We start from the raw sequence: 6,000 nt of genomic DNA, 5'->3' as shown, positions 1-6,000 counted from the left end.
ACTCGACAGGTTCATCCAACGTCGGCCTGAGGGTAGAGGAGATCGGCCAAGGGCCCTGCCGCAACCTGAACCGCCAAGAAGGGAGGAACAGCCCGGAGATCGGCCTCTCATCGGGACCATCGACTCCATCGTCGGAGGGCCTTAAGGAGGAGCAGACCTCCCGCAATCATGGGACTCGAAAAATCTGTAAATGTATCGCTCACGATTTCACCTTGAATTTAAATTCCTTCCTACTTGACATGCTCTTTCCATTTGGCATGAATTTGTCACGACTGGGTATAACCCCTTCAAACGCCTAAAATAAAGTTATGTTGGGAACGAGGGGAGAACCTCATCCTAACATACCTAAAATGAAAGTCTGATTATCTCGAGATCGGATTGGGGGAGAGGCCTTACAACGTCCTAATGTACCCCCACAGCCATGTCAGAAACAGGAGGAGAACCTCGTCCTGACATGAGCAAAGTCGAAGGCCCGATTCTTTTAGACCGGATGGGGGGAGAGGCCTTACAACGCCCTAATGTGCCCCTACAGCCATGTCAGGAACAGGAGGAGAACCTCGTCCTGACATGAGCAAAGTCAAAGGCCCAGTTCTTTTAGACCGGATGGGGGGAGAGGCCTTACAGCACCCTAATGTGCCCCCACAGCCATGTCAGGAACAGGAGGAGAACCTCGTCCTGACATGAGCAAAGTCAAAGGCCCGGTTCTTTTAGACCGGATGGGGGGAGAGGCCTTACAGTGCCCTAATGTGCCCCCACAGCCATGTCAGGAACAGGAGGAGAACCTCGTCCTGACATGAGCAAAGTCAAAAGCTCGATTCTTTTAGACCGGATGGGGGGAGAGGCCTTACAGCGCCCTAACGTGCCCCCACGGCCATGTCAGGAACAGGAGGAAAACCTCGTCCTGACATGAGCAAAGTCAAAGGTCCGATTCTTTTAGACCGGATGGGGGGAGAGGCCCTACGGTGCCCTAATGTGCCCCCACAGCCATGAGCAAAGTCGAAGGTCCGATTCTTTTAGACCGGATTGGGGGGAGAGACCCTGGCGATGGCCCTTACGTGCCCCCACGGGAACGGGAGGAGAACCTCGTCCTGATAGTGACGAAACCTGGCCGCCCGACAAGATCAGGTGAAGGGATAAGGCCCCTCAGCGGCACCTCCACACTCTTGTGCAACCATGCAAAAGCGAGGGGAGGGCCCTCACTCTGGAAAGAAGAGGAAAATTAAAGAAGAAAAGCGACGAGCGACGACGGAAACAGATGAAGGACGAATCACACCAAAGACCTAAAGAACCTTGTCTCAACAAAGATGGGGAGTTCTTACCAAACACCCCCGACCTCTAAGAAGACCCTCGACACAGGTCAAGAAGACAGCGACATCTCCAAAGTAATGCGGAGTTCGGACCGCCAAGCTCGAGCTTATGGCCACGAACGACGAGGAAGGCAAGCCAACGTATCGACGGCTGGGCGCCTCCCAACGACGTCAACATCAGACAAGTCGAATGACAAGAAAAGTTCGGCGAACGATAATTTAATACAATGCACGGACGAGGTAATACAAAATCCCCTTTTCATTTCATTTTCAAAATACACACTACAAAGCCTGGAAGGCCAAGGAAAGAAAAGCAAAACGACAAAAGCGGGATGAAACAACAAAAGGGAAAGTATATACATGAAAAGACAGAAGGACGAAAAGAGCCCTAAGAAAGCTCTGCTCCCTCCGACCTAGAATTATCTGCTCCACCCCTCATCCAGGACTGCCTAAGATTCTCGATTTCTTCTTCTAGCTCTCTCCTTCTCTGCAGCGCGTCCTAGAGCGCCCGATGAAGTCGCTGGCTCTCGGTCTCCGCCTCTCGACGCCTCTTTCTCAAGATCTCAGATTCCGCCTCTGCGTCCGCGATGGTCCGCTGCTCGTATGCCAGCTGGATCTTCAGTTGTTGCAGCTCAGCCGTCTTTTCTTCGAGGGCGACGGAAATCCCTTCAACGATTCCTCTTAGGGACTGGAGCTCATCAGAATTCCGAGCGAAAGTAAGCTGAGCCCTGTCAGCCAGCTACCTCTGAAGACGGGCGACTTCGTCGGTCGCCACCCTGAGTCTCCCTTTATATTCATCCACCTGCCTGCGCCAATCGGCCCGGTGCACGTCGTAGCTCATCTCGGCATCTTGGAGCTGCTGCTGAAGGGCGGAGACCCTCTTCGACCACTCCCGGTCGCCGTCGGCCCGGGCCAAGAGTCGGGACGAACTCCCTTCCAGCTGGCCGATCTTCTCCTTCGCGGCAGACAGTTCCACCCTGAGAGCGCTGATCTTGGCAGCTTGAGCCCAAATTTGATCGCTAGCGCTCTTCTTGCATTCCGCGAGCTCCTTCGCGAAATCCGCCTTCCTCCGGCTATACTCCATGATCCCCTTCACGTGGAGATTCCGAAAGTGGGTGGCCTCCGCAGTGGCTTCAGAATGACCTTCTCTCAATCTGCGAAGCTCGCCTTCCATCTTCTTTGACTTCTTTGTCAAGTGAAGGACTTCCTTCTTCAGCCGCTGGATCATCGATTTCAGCGGGATCCCCAGGGGCAGGGGAAGTGCTTCTGCAGGACACTGCCATCGGAAGGCAAAAGCATCAAAACACGACTCATCGCAGGAAGAAAAGCAGAGAGAAGAAGGGGAGGAAGGAGAAGCCACCCACGACAAGAAATTCAACTTTATTGATTGGATGATTCTTGAAGACAAAAAAGAAAAGAAAAATTGCGATGAAATAAAAATACAAGGTCGGAGGTCTCAGACCTCAGGGGCTGGGGTTGGAGAACTCGGCGTCCCCGGCAAGGGGGCTGCGATAGCAATGGTAGCGGATGAGGGCCCGACCTCGTCTTCGAACTCCTCACCTAGGAAGCCGAGGTCAAGCCCCGAAAATTTTCTGGCCACCTTCTCTTGGCAGAGCTCGAACCCCTTGATGAATGCCTCCTGGCCGAATTGGACATTCAGGTCCCTCATCTCTGTGGAGGTCTTGAATTCTTCTACCGCAAGGACTCTGGCCTCCAAGATCAGGACTGAAATCTGCTCAGCCAAGTTGGCGACCTCGACCTCCGCCTTTCTCGCTGACTCCTCCAAGGTCTGCCTCTCCTCCTCCCGGGCTTGTTTCTCTCTTTCCAGGGCCTCTTGGAGGGCGACTACTTCGGCCGTCTTTTCTTGAAGACGAGCAACCTCGGCCCGGCAGTGCTCCTCCACCTGGACGATGTCCCTCCTCGCACGGTTCGTCGCCTCGATATTGGCGAGGAGCTGGTGCCCAATCTGCAAGGGCGGCTAGGGGATCAGAATAAGGGCCAAATAGCCAGATAAATGAAGATTTGCTTACCTCAAGGAAGGATCCTAAAGAGTCCCAGACCCGCTGCTCAGGATCGCGCGGTCGATCCTCTCGACGACGTCGGGCAAAATACAGCCGTCGATCAACCACCTGATCAGGTCCCTGTCATTGAAGGGATTCTCCGGCCCCTCTTCGGAGCCGAGGGACTCGTCAGCAGCAGTTCAATGGCTACTCACCCTGCGGGCCACCGACTTCCTTCTCTTTTTCCTCTCGGCTACTGGCGCCTCCGTGGAGCGGACCCCCGAAACGGGGGCCCCAATCGGCAGACTCCTCGAGGAGGTCCGGGGAGCCGTTGCCTCGGCATCCGAGGGAATGTCAATCGCTGGAGCCATCTGGGCGGGTGCGGTCAAGCTCGACTCCTCCGCCCTGGCCCTCTTCGTCGACCCGGAGGTCGCGACACCCTTTCTTTTGTGGGCCCTGAGGCCCCTGGCAAGCATCCGCGCTGCTTCGGCGTCCATTCCTTAAAAAAAAAAAAAAAAGGAGAAGCAGACCAATCAATCAAGAGTCAGAGATCGACAATGGGGTACAAAAAAAAAAGAGAGAGAAAGAGAAGAAAAGAAGAAAAAGAGGAGAAAAAGAGAGAGAAGGAAGAAGAGTGAAAAAAGAGAAAGAAAAAGAAGAAGGGCAGAAGAAAAGAAGATAAAGGAAAAGATGAAGTACTCGCAGGATCCTGGGGGCTCAGGCCAATGTTGAACAGAAATTGCTCCCTCAGAAGATTGGGAAGGGAAGGAACGGAATAGGCAAGAAGCTTTCGGGCAGCCTGGAGGTCATCCTCCCCCAGGCTGGGGGCCCGACGGACAGAATCCCTCAGAGAGCCCCAAGGGGGCAGGCCCAGCCTCAGGGTCGGGCAGTGGACGAAGAGGTATTTCCCTTTCCAATTGTGGATTGAAGAAGGGGCACCTTTCAGCAACCCCTTCTTGCCGAACTGAGGGGAGAAGTACCACCAGTCCTTCGCCGAAGGATGGCGCTTGAAAGTATAAAAGTGCCTAACATGGAGAGGGACGGTTGGACCTCGACTACATGGCAAAGGGAGAGAAACCCTATTAAAAATCTAAAAGAATTCGGGGCCATAGAAGCTAAGGAGATATCTAAGAAGCGGAAGAGGGCGACAACAAAGGACGGAAGCAAAAGTCAGAGTCCGGCACGGAACGCCTCCTGATACAGGAAAAAATGACCGGGCGGGGGAGTGCTAGCCCGGTCAGAGGGACTAGGCAGCTCCAGGTCGTACTCCGGAGGAACTCCATACTGAACCCTTATCAGAAGGAGTTCCTTCGGAGTCAGGGAACATGGAACAGCGCCCGACGCAAAAATTGGGCGGAGCCCAGCCCCAGACGCGGGTTCGTCTACAGAACGAGGGACCTGGGGGTTTGAGGCGAAAGAACTCCCGGAACTGCAGGGAGCGGAAGAGCCGGACGATATTTCGAATAACTTCGAATGAGGGCTCTAAAGATCCCGAAGAAGACGGACAGGATGAGGGGCGAGAGATCACAGGAAACTAACTCGGAGGAATACAAAAAAAATATATATAATGGCAAAGAAGAGGTTCCTAAGTGGCGGGAAGAAAGATGAAGGTGCTGGAACTAACCTAGATCGCTCTGAGGGATGCAGAGGGATGAAGACAGGGATGATTTGAAGGGCGCCTATGGTCCGAGAGGACACCAACAGAAACAGGGCTCTCGAAGGGAGGGCAGATACTGCTAGAACTCTGGAACGGAATAGGGCCCCTAAAGGTGGAAGGACGGGTTTAAATAGACCTTGGGATCTGGCGCCATAATGATCGCGAATCCCCCCAGGCCAGCCCGCGCCCGACACGTGTCCCACTCCCCCGGCAGGCGGCTAAAAGCGACTGATGGATTGGCAGAGCCATTATGGCACCGTACCTGGGCCAGTGTACCGACGGGAATTTCGAAGGATCCCTTCGTATTGCCCCGATTCGAAAAGACTCCAGCACGCGCGCATTTAATGCCAAAATATCTGGGGGCGGTCGTGCGCAGGATTCGAGGGGACAACTTCGGCTATGCCAATCTCTCTGTACTTCCTTCATTCGAAATTTCAAATTCAGAAGTAGGGGGACTGGTGTTGGGTATAAAATACCCACAGCCGAAGTTCTCAGCGGGATTAACCCTTGCGGGCTCCGTCCACAACTCCGAGGGGGACTCCGCCCGGACTCCTACAGGAGCCGGGCTCCGCCCACGACTTCAACCGCAAGGAGGACTCCGCCCGGACTCCTACGGGAGCCGGGCTCCGTCGCCAACTTCAATTGCCGGTAAGCTCCGTCCGGACTCCTACGGGAGCCGGACTTCGCACCTGACTTTAATTGCAGGAGGACTCCGCCCGGACTCCTACAGGAGCCGGGCTCCACCCACGACTTCAACCGCAAGGAGGACTCCGCCCGGACTCCTATGGGATCCGAGCTCCGTCACCAACTTCAACTGCCAGTAAGCTCCGTCCGGACCCCTATGGGAGCCGGACTTCGCACCTGACTTTAATTGCAGGAGGACTCCGCCCGGACTCCTACGGGAGCCGGGCTCCACCCACGACTTCAACCGCAAGGAGGACTCCGCCTGGACTCCTACGGGAGCCGGGCTCCGTCGCCAACTTCAACTGCCGGTAAGCTCCGTCCGGACTCCTACGGGAGCCGGACTTCGCACCTG

Source organism: Elaeis guineensis, chromosome 15, assembly GCF_000442705.2.
Source record: "Elaeis guineensis isolate ETL-2024a chromosome 15, EG11, whole genome shotgun sequence".
Taxonomy (NCBI): domain Eukaryota; kingdom Viridiplantae; phylum Streptophyta; class Magnoliopsida; order Arecales; family Arecaceae; genus Elaeis; species Elaeis guineensis.
This window is presented reverse-complemented; position numbering follows the sequence as displayed.